Source organism: Bos grunniens, chromosome 8 (genome assembly GCF_055505025.1).
Source record: "Bos grunniens cultivar Pamir isolate PY7600 chromosome 8, Bosgru_T2T1.0, whole genome shotgun sequence".
Taxonomy (NCBI): Eukaryota; Metazoa; Chordata; class Mammalia; order Artiodactyla; family Bovidae; genus Bos; species Bos grunniens.
This window is the reverse complement of record NC_141172.1, coordinates 110,084,727-110,101,632: the sequence shown is the minus strand read 5'-3', so window position 1 is coordinate 110,101,632 and position 16,906 is coordinate 110,084,727. Positions and strand designations below refer to the sequence as shown.

The 16,906-nt window shown below is 40.9% G+C and overlaps 1 pseudogene; it reads left to right on the top strand.

The window, feature by feature from the left end:
* The window catches only part of LOC147367905 (complement C5-like), a 41,145-nt pseudogene extending 24,589 nt beyond the window's left edge, over window positions 1–16,556 (top strand).
* The last annotated feature ends 350 nt before the right edge of the window (window positions 16,557–16,906 follow it).

Below are 16,906 nucleotides of genomic sequence, written 5' to 3'. Positions count from 1 at the left end.
TTAGATTTTAATATTCAGTCAGTGAATGACTTGAACAGTATCTGTAAGTCAATTGTTTCCCGTAATAGCCACTGAATGTTGTTTTTGAGGGAGTGATTTTCTTTCTGAACAGATACTTCAGACTTTAGATAAAGATGAGCCTGGCTGTGGAATAGGTGGTGGCAGCAATAATGCTGAAGTGTGCTACTGAGCAGGACTCACTGTCCTCACCAATGGAGATGCAGATGGCGCCCAACAAGATGGTAAGTAACAGTTCTCAGCCAGTTCACATGCATATGCTTTTTATAAAAACACACTACCTTTTCTGGACCCACATTGATTCTCCCTTTAAATCCTCACTGCTCCCACAGCATGATTTTTAAAACTAAGTCAAACTTTTAAAATTTTATTGTGGTAAGAACATTTAGCATGAACTTTTCCCAATAACAAATTAAGTGTACAAAGCATTATTTTTTCTTTTTAATTTACTTTTTTATTGACAGATAATTGCTTTATAGAATTTTGTTGTTTCCTGTCAAACCTCAGTATGAATCAGCCATAGGTATACATATATTCCCTCCCTTTTTGAACCTCCCTCCCATCTCCCACCCCATCCCACCCCTCTGGATTGATACAGAGCCCCTGTTTGAGTTTCCTAATCCATATAGAAATTTCCCATTGGCTATCTATTTTGCATATGGTAACGTAAGTTTCCATGTTACTCTTTCCATGAATCTCACCCTCTCCTCCCCTCTCCCCATGTCCATAAGTCTATTCTCTATGTCTGTTTCTCTATTGCTGCCCTGTGAATAATTCTTCAGTACCATTTTTCTAGATTCTGTACATGTGTGTTAGAATATGATATTTATCTTTCTCTTTCTGACTCACTTCATTCTGTATAATAGGTTCTAGGTTCATCCACCTCATCAGAACTGACTCAAATGTGTTCCTTTTTGTGGCTGAGTAATATTCCATTGTGTCTATATACCACAACTTCTTTATCCATTCATCTGTTGATGGACATCTAGGTTGCTTCCATGTTCTAGCTACTGTAAATAGTGCTGCAATGAACAATGGGATACATGTGTCTCTTTCAATTTTGGTTTCCTCAGGGTATATGCCTAGGACTGGGATTGCTGGGTCACATGGTGGTTTTATTCCTAGTTTTTTTTTTTTAAGAAATATCCATACCGTCTTCCACAGTGGCTGTATCAATTTACACTCCCACCAACAGTGCAACAGTGTTCCCTTTTCTCCACACCCTCTCCAGCATTTATTGTTTGTAGACTTTTTGATGATGGCGACACTTACTCCTTGGAAGGGAAGTAATGACCAACCTAGATAGCATATTCAGAAGCAGAGACATTACTTTGACAACAAAGGTCCATCTAGTCAAGGCTATGGTTTTTCCAGTAGTCATGTAGGGATGTGAGAGTTGGACTGTAAAGAAAGCTGAGCACCAAAGAATTGATGCTTTTGAACTGTGGTGTTGGAGAAGACTCTTGAGAGTCCCTTGGACTACAAGGAGATCCAACCAGTTCATCCTAAAGGAGATCAGTCCTGGGTGTTCTTTGGAAGGACTGATGCTAAAGCTGAAACTCCAATACTTTGGCCACCTCATGTGAAGAGTTGACTCATTGGAAAAGACTCGATGCTGGGAGGGATTGGGGGCAGGAGGAGAAGAGGATGACTTCGGGGAGCAAGCTCCGCCCGTGGCAAAGGTCATGAGGAAGAAGGCTCGGCATACGCAAAGGCAGGATCGAGCCTCAGGAGTCCCCCTGGAAATTCTCGAGCATCTACCCCCAAAACCAGAGTCTGCCTACTTTCTGCTTTGTGCTTTCACCTACACCTCTGACTTTACAGGGGGCTGTCCCCCACTACCTCTCTCTGAAAAAAGAGTTAGCTTACAGCTCCAGTTAATAATTCCTGGGTGTGACAGTGTTTCAACCTACAAACTCCTTTGGAAATCCTCTAGCCTGCCTGAATAGGTTTTTCCGGCCACATGTGATTGCTCAGAGCCTCCCAACTGTGAGAGGCATGAGATGTTCTAAACTGTCTAAACACAGATTCTTTTGAGCAGTTAAAAGATTGATTAGAAATTGTATTGGTGAAGGGTTTTTCACTTCTTGGGCCAATGTTTGCTGCTAAGTCTCCATATTCCTTACCTGCTGTGTCCCTGGCAGTGTATTGATTAATATAATTGGTGTAAGTCGTAGCCTCAATGTTTGTAACCTTAGACCCTTGAGTTAATTCTTTTCTTGATTGAGCCCACCTCACCTTTGCCCTATAGGAATGTAGCTTTGTCCAATGCTTTTTTGGAGGCTGGTGCCTGACTTTGGAATAATCACCTTTAGAGAAAGATAAGTTTCTTAAAATGTTAACAGGCCTCCTGGCCAGAAGATGATGTAATTCACCTGAACTTTTGCATATGATAAGTTTGAAAGCCTGGCTTCGATTAGGACCAGGAACTGCTGTCCTTGCATGACTCCACCCCTTCCCCCATTATCCTCTATGCACAACTTAAGGTATAAAAACTACTTTGGAAAATAAAGTGCGGGCCTTGTTCACTGAAACTTGGTCTCCCCATGTCGCGCTCTCTCTCAAATTCTGGCTGAGTCTCCATCTGGAGCGCGGAACCCACCATGCTTGCTAATTATGCCTGGGCTTCTAAGATCCGACCGGGGAGGCCTGTGTCTCCTCTCCTTCGGGAGAATGGAAGGACGCCTGCGGCCTATGTAAGTGGTGCAAACTTCTTGTCTTGAAGTTTTATTGGTCTCCCGCGTAAACCAAGCTACTCCTCTTTTCTCCACTGAATTTTCCTACTGAGCTATCCTCATCCTATTACTCTTTATATCTTTGATAAAATATTTAAATAAATAGGTTGCCGACGCCGTCCCCACTTCGAATACCCTGGATCAGCTGGGGCTGGTCCCCGGCAGATGACAGAGGATGAGATGGCTGGATGGCATCACTGACTCGATGGACGTGAGTTTAAGTGAACTCCGGGAGTTGGTGATGGACAGGGAGGCCTGGCGTGCTGCGATTCATGGGGTCACAAAGAGTCGGACATGACTGAGTGACTGAACTGAACTGATTCTGAGCGGTGTGAGGTGATATCTCACTGTGGTTTTGATTTGCATTTCTCTAATAATAAGTGATGTTGAGCATCTTTTCATGTGTTTGTTAGCCATCTGTATGTCTTCTTTGGAGAAATGTCTGTTTAGATCTTTTTCCTACTTTTTGATTGGGTTGTTTGTTTTTCTGGCATTGAGTTGTATGAGCTGCTTATACGTTTTGGAAATTAATCCTTTGCCAGTTGTTTCATTTGTTATTATTTTCTCCCATTCTGAGGGTTGTCTTTTCACCTTGTTTATAGTTTCCTTTGCTGTGCAAAAGCTTTTAAGTTTAATCAAGTCCCACTTGTTTACATTTGTTTTTATTTCCACTACTCTAGGAGGTGGGTCATAGAGGCTCTTGCTTTGATTTATGTCATTGAGTGTTCTGCCTATGTTTTCCTCTATGAGTTTTATAGTTTCTTGTCTTACATTTAGGTCTTTAATCCATTTTGAGTTTATCTTTGTGTATGATATTAGGAAGTGTTCTAATTTCATTCTTTTACATGTAGCTGTCCAGTTTTCCCAGCACCATTTATTAAAGAGGCTGTCTTTGCCCCATTGTATATACATACAATGAATATACTTGGACTTGATTGACTATTTCCTTTTTCATGTTGGGGAAATTTTCAACTATAATCTCTTCAAAAATTTTCTCATACCCTTTCTTTTCCTCTCTTCTTCTGGGACCCCTGTTATTCAAATGTAGGTGCATTTGGTATTGTCCCAGAGGTCTCTACAAGTATCCTCAGTTCTGTTCATTCTTTTTACTTTATTCTGCTCTTCAGAAGTTATTTCCACCATTTTACCTTCCAGCTCACTGATTCATTCTTATGCTTCAGATAATTCTGCTATTGATTCCTTCTAGAGTATTTTTAATTTCAGTAACTGTGTTGTTTGTCTGTGTATGTTTATTCTTTAATTCTTCTAGGTCTTTGTTAACTGATTCTTGAATTTCTCCATTTTGTTTTCAAGGTTTTTGATCATCTTTACTATCATTATTCTGAATTCTTTTTCAGGTAGTTGGCCTATTTCCTCTTCATGTATTTGGACTTTCCTTCATTTGTGTAGTATTTCTCTGTCTTTTCATTATTTTTTTAAAAATTATTGTGTTTGAGGTCTCCTTTTCCAATTCAAGGTTGAATTCTTTCTTCCTTGTGGTTTCTGCCTTCCTGAGGTTGGTCCAGTTGTTTGTGTAAGCTTTGGATAGGGTGAGATTTGTGCTGAGTTATGGTTTGTTTGTTTGTTTTTCCTCTGATGGGCAAGGCTGAGTGAGGTGATAATTTTGTCTGCTGATGATTGGGTTTGTATTTTTGTTTCGTTTGTTGTTTGGATGAGGCGTCCTGCACAGGGTGCTACTGGTGGTTGGGTGGTGCCGGGTCTTGTGTTCAAGTGGTCTCCGTTGTGTGAGTTCTCACTATTTGATGCTCCCTAGGGTTAGTTCTCTGTTAATCTAGGGTCTTGGAGTCAGTGCTCCCACTCCAAAGCCTCAAGGCTTGATCTCTTTTTGAATCAAGCTTCTTCATGTACCAGAGAATTCCTTATAAAGCCTTCTGTATGTTTGAATCACTGTTTCATATTTAAAACATACACTGGTCCCAGTTTCCAGAATCCCAAGAGAGCAGAGGAAAACATGGCTTTTCCTGAAAGAACTGGGCACAACTTACAAAGCATTGTTGTTGCCTAGAGGTACAGTGTTGTACAGCAGCTCTCTAGAGCTTATTCATCTCACTTAATTGAAACGTTATTCTCATTGATTAGTAACACTCTATTTCCCCCTCCCCTGAAAGTGAAAAGGAAAGCCACTCAGTCGTGTCTGACTCTTTGTGACCCCATGGACTATACAGTCCATGGAATTCTCCAGGCCAGAATACTGGAGTATGTAGCTGTTCCCTTCTCCAGGGGATCTTCCTAACCCAGGGATTGAACCCAGGTCTCCTGCATTACGGGCAGATTCTTTACCAGCTGAGCCACCAGGGAAGCCCTCTCCCCTAGCACCTGACAACTACCATTTCACTCTTTGATTCTATGAATTTGATTGTTTAGATACTTCATTAAGTAGAATCATACTATTTGTCTTTTTTCATTTCATTCCTCAAGGTTGGTCCATGTTGTTGCATAATGCAGAATTTTCTCTCTCTTTTAATGAATAGTAATTCAGTGCATATATATATATATATATATATATATGTATATATATATATAATAAAGAAAATTTGTATACATACACACAATGGAATATTATGTGTTTATATACATATTTATGTACATTTCCTTTATTCATTCATCTGTTAATGGACATTTAGGCTGTTCATACATGTTGGCTATTGTGAATAGTGCTGCAGTGAACACAGAGTGCTAACATCTTTTTGAGACCCAGATTTCAATTTTTGGATAATTACCCAGAAATAGGACTCGGAGAAGGCAATGGCACCCCACTCCAGTACTTTTGCCTAGAAAATCCTATGGACTGAGGAACCTGGTAGGCTGCAGTCCATGGGGTCGCTAGAGTCGGACACAACTGAGCGACTTCACTTTCACTTTTCACTTTCATGCATTGGAGAAGGAAATGGCAATCCACTCCAGTGTTCTTGCCTGGAGAGTCCCAGGGACGGGAAGCCTGGTGGGCTGCCGTCTATGGGGTCGCGCAGAGTCGGACACGACTAAAGCGACGCAGCAGCAGCAGCAGCAGAAGTAGGATTGCTGGGTCATACGGTAGTGCTATTTTTACTTTTCTGAGGAACTTCCACAGTTTCTCAAGTAGCTGCATCATTTTGCATTCCCACCAACAGTGTGCAAATGTTCTTTTTTCTCCAGATCCTCTCCAACACTTATTGTCTTTTTTTTAAATAAGAGCCATTTTGATAGGTATTAGGTGATATTGTGGTTTTGCATTGATAATTAGTGACTTGGAGTGTTTTTTTCATTCATGTTGGCCATTTTTATGTCTTTCTATGGATAGGGACTGGACTTTACCGATCTTTTGTTCCCAAGCTGCGAGACGGAAGGCACTCACTAAACCTGTTTTAAAGAAACGAATAAAACAACCTTAAAAATGCATGCATTCACTGATTTTTGTCTTGTACTTGTAATTCTTGAGGTAATACTTCTGCGAAGAGCAGATAATGTGTGCCACCAAGAACTCTGCTCACTCTACGCCTGTGCACGCCTGTACAGAAGGAGTATATAGATCAGAATTGTGGGAGCGGGACATGCTCTCTGATAAAATGTGCTCAGTCTAATTCTCTAAACTGATAATTTATGTTATTTGATGGAAGTATTTATTCTGGGGGATGTTCTCTCTATTTTGTTACAGATGGATCATTTAAGAAAATTCTCCAATCAAGAAGAAATTTGAAAGAGAAAATTGAAAATCTAGGTGGTTCAAAGATTTTTGTTGTTTTCAGAGTTATAATGGAATAACTCAGGATCTGCTGCATTCTAACCGATTGATGTAGGGCAGTTGAAAAAGATCTGTGGGCACTTCCAACTTTTACTTTCCACAGGGGTAAAGCAGAATGATAAATTAATCACTAGTTATTTAGCACAGTCTTGATCTAAAGGAAATAGGTTACCAGTATGGCCTTTCTCTATAATTAGAGTTAGTTATTAATTGTCTCATAGATTTTACTCTCTATCAGAGTAACTGGTACCCAGTTAAATGCATGGCTTCCATTAAATTCTTGCAAAAGCTAGGTATGATGGACTTCAGGATGAAATAATAATCAGTTCAGTTCAGTTGCTCAGTCATATCTGACTCTTCCTGACTCCGTGGACTGCAGCACACCAGGCTTCCCTGTCCATCACCAACTCCTGGAGCTTGCTCAAACTCACGTCCACTGAGTCGGTGATGCCATCCAACCAAGTCTTCCTCTGTCGTCCCCTTCTCCTCCTGTCTTCAGTCTTTCCTAGCATCAGGGTCTTTTCCAGTGAAATCATAATAGCCAACATTAATTAGATGCTTACTCTGTGCCAGGTGTTTTTAAGACTTATCATCAGATTTTCTCATTGAACACTCATCCCAATCACACGCAGTAGGTACTCTCAATACTCCCATTTTCCAGATAAAGACATCAGGGTGTAGAGAAATTAATAATGATTAATATGCCTAATGTCACACCAGGCAAGAATACTGGAGTGGGTAGCTGTTCCCTTCTCTAGAAACTATACTATCAGAGTGTTAGTCACTCAGTCGCGTCCAACTGTTTGTGACCCCATGGACTGTAGCTTGCCAGGCTCCTCTGTCCATGAAATTCTCCAGGCAAGAATACTGGAGTGGGTAACCATTCCTTTCTCCAGGGGATCTTCCTGATCCAAGGACTGAACCCAGGTCACCCACATTGCTGGCAGATTCTTTACTGCTGAGCCACAGCTCTCTTTTTCAGTACACCCGATGTCACAGGGTAGTGTGACGCACAGACAGAATTTAAACCCAGGTCAGATAGATAGTAGATCCCACTGCACTGGTGACCACTGTGCTCTACTGGAAACTACTTCTTTTCTTTGGTGTATTAATGTTTAAGACCTATCCAGATTATTTGGAAGATGGGTCTGAAAAATCCAATTCTTATATACCATTTAAATTTCAGATACACTATTAATAATGTTAATTATTAATTATTGGAGGAGTTACAGATACTGTGTTGTCATAACCATAATAGCAACAACAAAGTTTCCTCCCATTTCAGCAGGTACATGCCTAAACAGTATCATTAGAAGACAGTATATAAGGAACAGTGTTTTTTAGAATCAGAGCCCATGTTTGGATCTTGGCTTCCAAGATATAGCTATGTGACCCTAGCCACATTACTTCATCTCTCCAAGCCTCAGTTTTTTTCTTACGCAAAATGGAGACAATTTCTCTCTGTCTTGCAGACTAAAGAGAATTAAATGAATTATGAGAGTTAAATAAGATTATGCAGGTAAAGCACTTAGCTCAGGAGGAATTCAATAAACAGTCACCCATAATGCTTCATTCTTGCCAAAGCCATAGTCTGACCTCGGCTAGGCAGAAATTATTATAATCATAATAATGGCAAAGTAAGCTTCTGAAAACTGAGCTATCTTGCCAAGTCCAAATGACTGGGAGAGATGGGTCCGCCACAAGTATCAGAGCTTCTATTCTGTGGTCCAGTGACCTTTGCACTTCATGATACTGCCTCTTGGCTTCAGGTCTGGTTCTGTCACTTAGCAGCTGGACCCACTTGGACAAGCCCCTTCTGCTCTCTCCATTGCTGTTTCCTCATGTCTGATGAAGAAGCACAATACGTGCATGCTCAGTTATGTCTGACTCTTTGCAATCCCATGGACTGCAGCCCATCAGGCACCTCTGTCCGTGGAATCTTTCCAGGCAAGAATACTGGAGTGGGTTGTCATTTCCTACCCCAGGGGATCTTCCCAACCCAGGGATCAGACCCGGATCTCTTGCACCCCCTGCATCGGCAGGCAGATTCTGTACCACTGCACCGCCTGGGAAGCCAAGAACATGACCAGGTCTAAAGTCCCAGTCCACAGCTTTTGAGAAGACAGAAGAGGAGAGCAGCCTAAATGAAAGCTCTTGTTCTTCTATTCACCCACTCAGACTTCATACTGACCGTGGCTTGATTGTCTTGGCCATGTCCAAGTGGAGGGTGACTGTTTAAGGGTTTTGAAACCAATCATACAGTCTAATTGAAAAAAACTCTAGGGATGTTTACAAGATGTTTACAAGATACAGGGTAAGACTTAGGTGTTCATGATGACTGTCTTCAAGGAATGGGTGCATATATGGCTTTTTCTATATAAAAGGATTAACTGTGAGTAGGGCTTCCCTGTTGGAGCAGATGGTAAAGAATCTGCCAGCAACTTGGGAGATTTGAGTTCGGTCCCTGGAGAAGGAAAATACCCTGGAGAAGGAAATGGAAACCCACTCTAGTATTCTTGCCTGGGAAATTCCATGAATGGAGAAGCCTGGTGGACTACAGTCCATTGGGTCACAAACAGTTGGACACGACTAAGCAGCTAACGCTTCACTTCACATAACTCTGTGAGTACCAATAAGCGAATCAGTAATAGGAGTTAGATCGTTAGATTTTGATTTAGAAGATATAAGGGAGAGTTTTCCAACCATTAGACTCTCTGTTATGGTACAGGCTGTCTGGGGAGAGAATACCTTCCCGTTCTAGGACTAGTGCGCAGGGGCTCGTCCACCACCGGTACTGGATGGAGTGGGGCAAGGGGGCAGGAAGCTGGCAGCAGCTCCTAAGTCCAGCCCTGAAACTTTGAATCTGCACTTGGCTAAGGGCAGTTGTATCATCTCAGCATCCATATTCAAACACCCTCTGATCCGGAAGTGATGTTCTGGTGGAGCCCATCGGCCGGAAGAGACGTGCGAGCAGAAGGCTGCGCGCATTAGCATCAGCCAGAAGTGTCAGAGCTTTCACTGGGTGTTGCAACCTGGCAAACAAAGTGAGGTTGGAGGAGTCTTTCATCCCTGTAATTCTGGGAAGGCAAGGTACATGTCAGAACTCCTACTCCATGTGCAGTGCAGGAAGAGGCCACTAGGCAGAGTTTGTGCTGCCATGGGAAGGAGCACTTCTAAACTTGGCTTAATGTAGGAAAAGTGAAGTATAAACTTCTTCAGTTCAGCTTAAAAAGCTGAGTGGGCAGAGGTGGTAATACTAGCTTGGACACCACTCGTCCCAGCTCTGTCACAAACCCACAATGTAGCAGCTGCACACCATTTTTTTTTTTTTAATTCCCTAAGAGCTAATGAAAAAGTTGGCTTAAAGCTCAACATTCAGAAAACGAAGATCATGGCATCTGGTCCCATCACTTCATGGGAAATAGATGGGGAAACAGTGGAAACAGTGTCAGACTTTATTGTTTTGGGCTCCAAAATCACTGCAGATGGTGACTGAAGCCATGAAATTAAAAGATGCTTACTCCTTGGAAGAAAAGTTATGACCAACCTAGATAGCATATTCGAAAGCAGAGACATTACTTTGACAACAAAGGTTCGTCTAGTCAAGGCTATGGTTTTTCCAGAAGTCATATATGGATGCGAGAGTTGGACTGTGAAGAAAGCTGAGCACTGAAGAATTGATGCTTTTGAACTGTGGTATTAGAGAAGACTCTTGAGAGTTCCTTGGACTGCAAGGATATCCAACCGGTCCATTCTGAAGGAGATCAGCCCTGGGTGTTCTTTGGAAGGAATGATGCTAAAGCTGAAACTCCAGTACTTTGGTGACCTCATGCGAAGAGTTGACTCATTGGAAAAGACTCTGATGCTGGATGGGATTGGGGGCAGGAGGAGAAGGGGATGACAGAGGATGAGATGGCTGGATGGCATCACCAACTCGATGGACGTGAGTCTGAGTGAACTCCAGGAGATTGTGATAGACAGGGAGGCCTGGCGTGCTGCGATTCATGGGGTCGAAAAGAGTCGGACACGACTGAGCGACTGAACTGAACTGAACTGAAGAGCTAATTTGTAAAATGAAATATTTGACTAAATGATTCTGTGATATTCATTCTGTGTGTCCATCACTGGCCATGCACAATACTTAAAGTCTTGCTTAAAGACAGTATTATAGTTTGAAGAAACAATATGTTATTACTTCATTTGCTACAAAGCATCAACAAGAAATAACAGAAGTAGAAGGAACCCCATAAGCGTGTGTATTAGTAGCAAAGAATTTCCTTTAGTTCAGTTTCACATGATTTGAGTGGTAAATACTGATGAGTGCAATTTACTTAAATCTTATTTAATTTTACTGACTACCTTTTAGCCTATTTTCTTTGGTTTCTTCTTAATTCTAGCTGTACTACCATGAAGATCATGCAAGTCAATGTAGAGGATAACTAAGAAAAACATTGCAATTTTAGTTTAATTTTGTACTTTAAAAAAAGTCAATGACTTTACATTTTTATTATTTTAAAAATCTTTTATTAAAATTTTTCCAGTTTTATTGAGATATGATTAACACATAACATTGTATAATTTTCAGATATACAACATGATGATTTGAATTGTATGAATACTGTGAAATGATTGCCACAATAAGTTTAAGATACATTACCTCTTATAATTACAAATTTTTCTTCCTTGTTAAATAGGTCTTAAAAAGAATTTAACAACTTGCTTGTACTTTTTCTCTGAAACTGTAAAAACATATAAATAAGTTAGCTCTGAAAAATATTTTAAGATATAAAACATCTTAAATTCTCAGCAATAGTTACAGGGAAATTCTCATGTAACTTATTTACATATATAATGCATATATTTTCATGACTTAAAATTTGAAAGTAATACAACGTACAGACTTTTAAAATGCCAAAAAAAAATTTATCAGGAAATCAACAAAAAGTTTAAGAATAAGCATTAAAAAACCTGTTAATTTTCTTACACTACCCCTTCCCTAGAGTGTTAACACTGTGAACAGATTTCTAAATGGGATCATATTAATAAATGTGATACTGCATTTCTTCAATGTGCTTTTTAGAAATGTTAGAAAAATATCACAACTTACTTCCACATTAGTACACAGGAAGTAATAGTGTGAAGTATAAAGTAAAAATCCCTGACCTCACTACCCACCTGCTTCCCAAGATATTGTAGTTGTTTACATTTTTATATCCTTCCAGAAATTTTCTATGCCCATCAACATTTATATCTACATCTATATCTATACCTCTATATATTTTGTTCTTCCCACTCCAGTACTCTTATCTGGAAAATCCCATGGATGGAGGAGCCTGGTAGGCTGCAGTCCATTGGGTCGCTGAGGGTCAGACCCGACTGAGTGACTTCACTTTCACTTTTCACTTTCATGCACTGGAGAAGGAAATAACAACCCACTCCAGTGTTCTTGCCTAGAGAATCCCAGGGACGGAGGAGCCTGGTGGGCTGCCGCCTATGGGGTCGCACAGAGTCAGACACGACTGAAGCGACTTAGCAGCAGCAGCAGCAGCATGGGTTATTACCATTCTGCTCCTTGATTTTTATACTTAATATATTTTAGACACTTTAAATCAAGAATTTTGTTTTTCTATTTAGATATAACAAAAATTAAATGTTTGGTAAAATTCCTTAAAATTTTTAATTAAAAGTTGAATGACATACTTTAACAAATCACTGTATTGTATATTATGTTACCCTATCTTTTTATATTTCTAATTTAGATGTATCGAACACATACATAAGAATTGCAAGCAGAATTTGCTTGGAAAATTGGTTATGGAAAGTATATCATGTTCCTCAAAGGTATTCTAAAACTTTACTTTTAATTGCCTTAAGAAATTTTAATTATCCAAGCCTGACAGATAAATGGTCTGTCAGTCTTCCAAGGATTCCCTGGTAATTAAGGAGAGCACTGACATTTGGTCACAGTTAATTCGGTTGATCATTGAGTTGGTTTTTTCCCTCAGCACTTAGAAGAATTAATGATCTTTGCAGAAGAGTACTAATTCACTTGGCTTCCCTGGTGGCTCAGTGATAAAGAATCCACCTGCCGATGCAGGAGACCCAAGTTTGATCCCTGGGTCCAGAAGATCCCCACGCCAGGATTCTTACTTGGAAAATCGCAGGAACAGAGGAGCCTGGCTGGCTACAGTTTATGGGGCCACAAAATAGTGGACACGACTTAGCAACTAAACAATAATAACAACTTTACTCACCTTAAACTTTTACTAAGCAAGTAGTTTAGGGTGGTCTGGGCTTTGCATTTCTACATAATTATTTGAGTCTTTCTAGACAACTGCTTTGTAATAAACACTCTAACAATATATCATCCATTTTGGTATGTATTAAAGTACTGTAAATACTCCAAAGCTACTTATCTAACAAATAAAAGGAGTGTTATTTTCCTCACATAATAAACACACACTGTGAAACGATGGTGATCTGTAGGCCTTGGGAAGCAGTCAGTTTCTGTTCAGTTATCATGACCTGTCTGATGCACAACAGCCTCCTTTATGCCATTTCCCCATCTAAAACCACGTCTCCTTGACCTACCATGCAGGGTCTCTGCAGATTAAGACACCCTCCGCAGTGCTCTTGCTTACAGCTCCAGCTTATCTGCCAGCAACCCTCACCACCATCCCCCTACTGTGCACTTTCTGTATCATCAGTACCTGCTCTTTGCAGTCTTCATACTCTTTCCTTGAAGTCCTCTTTCTTAATCAACCCCCACCTCACCCCTGGCGATCTGCATTTCACATTTAACAACCCAGCTCAGACATTGAGCTCTCCAAAAAGTGGCCCCAAAGAATTAAATACTTCTCTGCATTCTCATTACAGTCTGTACATGCTAATATTGAAGCCCTTATTACCCTCTGTGATAACGTGCTTGTTTACCTATTTCTCTCCTTTTATTGAGTGAATTCCTTCAAGGCAGACCCTCTATTACTTATTCCTATACTCGGTCTTAGGACTGTACTATGCACATGCTAGACACTTAGGAAATGTCCTTGGAAAAGACAACTAACCAATGGACTCTGGTGTTAGGAAAATTCCTTTTGTTTCAGCTCTTTTGTATACTCTACTTTTCTTAGTAGGGGTCACTGAATGTAATTTAATTTTTATTTGCTAATTTACCACAGTCCTTTCAATGTATGGCAATGAAAACAAAAAGAGGGCCTATAGTCTAGGCTGAACCAGTTCACTCGGGCTGCTATACGAGCATACCACAGACTGTGGCTTACAGACAACAGAGATCCACTTCTATCAGTCATGGAGCCTGGGAAGTCCAAGGTCAAGTTACCAGCAAATCCAGTGTCTGACGAGAGACTGCTTTCTGGTTCATGCACGGCTGTCTTTCATTCCAGCCCCTCATGGCAGAGGGACAAGGGAATTCCCAGGGGTCTTTTTTTAAGGGCACTAATCTCATTCATGAGAGTTTTACCCTCATGACCTAATCACCTCCCAAAGACCACACCTCCAAGTAACAGCACTTAGGGAATTAAATTTCAACATATGAATTTGGGGGTGGGCATTCAGTCTGTGGCAAACCATATGTATCTGCCTCATCTAAACAGATTTGACCTACACACACAGCACTTTCAAGTGGCTCAACCTAATAGATATTCAGGTGATTGGTCTGATATGTAAGAGGACCTTGTCAGCCTCTGTTCTTTTCTTACTTCATTCCCACCTGTCGCCACTGATTTAGCTTTGTCTGTGGTTTGCCTAAAGACCCCATATGGGAAAAGCACAAATATTCTAATTCATAGGAGAGCATGTTAAATTGATTCCAAGTTAATGAAGAATCACCTATGTTTGATGGCTTTGAAATATTTTATTTTCCATCAGGCATCAGCTAGAGTTGATACTACCTGATTTTCTAACTACCTGGGAAATTCAAGCTGTTGGTGTTTCAAATAAAGGTAAGCAGCTAGAGGGACACACTGAATCAGGGGGCAGTTTGTTCATCACGTTTGTCGTTTTATCAACAGTTCAACCAGGACTTTGGCAATGATATATTTTAGACTCTCATCCAAACCTAGAATAAAAGGAAATATCTAGGTATGTGGGCATACTTTGTTCATTTAAAGTTTTTACAGGCCAGCCATCATGTTGTGAGCAATGATTTCAAGTTCCAGCTTTCCTAAAATCTTTCTGATTTGCTGGGGGGTTGAGGTAGGGGATTAAAAACAAGTCTCATTACTGAGTTCTCCCCCAAGTTATGGGTAACAGTACACACCCATACCATTTGTAAAATTATTTTTAAAGAAAATTTATTTGATTTTTCACAAGTCAATATTTTCACCCAATAAATGGGTTCCATAATAATTAATGACTTTTTTGCTACATTGAAAAACAGGATTGGGACAGACTGTTAAAAAATATCTATGCAACTGGGTAACCAGAACACCAACAGCAGCAACACAAGAGCAACAATCTGATAAAGTTAAGAGGATATTAAGTTCATCATTAAAAACAAAAAAGTAAGCACAGTACTGTATCACAAAGAGAAATAGCAAAGGTAGCTTGACAGGAAGCGATGTGAGGTAGGGCTGAGGTGGCTGAGTTATGAAGACTATGAAGTGCACAGACATCTGGGCGAGCCGGGCCAGATTGAACCAAGAGGGAAATGTCACAGTGCTGTCTTTCTCATCTGTTTGCTGCATCCAGCTGGTTCATGTACTTTGTGTTCAGCTGCTCTTATGTGGTAGCAAAACCTTTAAAGTGCTAGGGGGAAAGTGCATACGAATCAGTGGGATACACTGCTCCCATTCCCTTACTTATCAGTCATTATGAGCGCAGCAACGTTCAGTCCTACAGCTACATGTGGTGGGCGTGCTGTGTTGTGTTAAGTCGCTCAGTCACGTCCAGCCCTTTGTGACACCATGGACTGTAGCCCAGCAGGCTCCTCTGTCCACGGGGATTTTCCAGGCAAGAATACTGCAGTGGGTTGCCAAGCCCTCCTCCAGCAGATCTTCCCAACCCTGGGATTGAACGAGGTCCCTTGCATTGCAGACAGATTCTTTACCGTCAGAGACACGAGGGAAGCCCATATGTTGTGGGTATATGTTTCTACCATAGAGCCTCAATGTAAATTACTCCAGAGCTAATGGAAGTGACTCCATGTTCTTTTCTGCTTTCTTTGTTGTTTGTTTTTATAAGTTCATGAATATTGGTATAACTATAAACTCTGACTATATATTTGATGAGATTAAAAAAATAACCATTGTTTTTGAGGGTGGGGTTTTTAAAAAGGAAGTTATTGTTTTAGAGACATAAATAAATGGAAATGTTTATAAATAAAATAATACGCTGCTGCGATTTGCTTCAGAATAATTCAGGGAGTGCTAGATGAGGTGGGAATAGAGGGAAAAAAACACACCATGAGTTGATAATTACAGAAGCCGGGTAGTAGACCATTCTCTCTACTTTTTATATAGGCTTGAACTTTTCTGTAACAAAAAGTTTTTTTAACTTTACAGGTAATCATAATACTCTTCTGAAATCTTATATGTTTGTTTAGGTGTTTCAGACTAGAGAGAAGATTTTGCTTGTCCTGTTCACCACTTATCTGCTTTGGCCAGTATGCGGGCTGGCCCTTGGCAGACTCTCAATATATTAATTGATGAGGGGGAAAAAAAGTCACTAAGTAGAACTTTCAGGAAGAGAGAGAAAAAAGGAAACTCAATTCGTGTTTTTCTTCTCCTCCAAATAAAGAACATATAAGAATTTTAGAGAAGGGCAAGCACTCTGGGAGCGCCACGGCACACCTCTGTGCCCCGCCGCCCCTCGCAGGGCTGTGCACGGCTGATGCACTGCGGTTGCAGGTGTACACAGATGATTTCCCGGCCAAAAACAACAGTGTTACGAGAGTCCATGAAAAGGGCCAATCTCCAGCACGAAAACTCCGGGAGCTTGAGTGAGTAGGCAAGTGTGGCAGGAGAACCAACGGCTGGGAAGCCCGATGGCGAAAGCCCCGCACGTGGCTCACTGCACCGAGTGCGGGCTGCCCCGCGCACCGGGGGTGGGGAGCGGGAGGGGAGACACGAAAGACTCGGACTGTGTGTGACTCACGTTCCACCTCGGAAGCTCAGTGGAGGTTCTGGAGAGGGTCAATTCGTATTTCTGTTGAGAATGATGGGAGGCGAGAAACGTCTGCCTTCCGTAAATCGACAGCAACTCTAAGAGGCTGGCGGTTGCCGGTGGTGGGGATGGACTAGGCGTATGTGGAATGTCTGCTTACTGGGTGGGAGGCTTTATTTCAAAGCAATGAAAATAGTTTGGAAGTAGATAAACGTGGAGGTTGCAGAGCTTTGTCAGTGTACTAAATGTCACTGAATTGTTCACTGTGAAATGGTTAATTTTCTGTTAG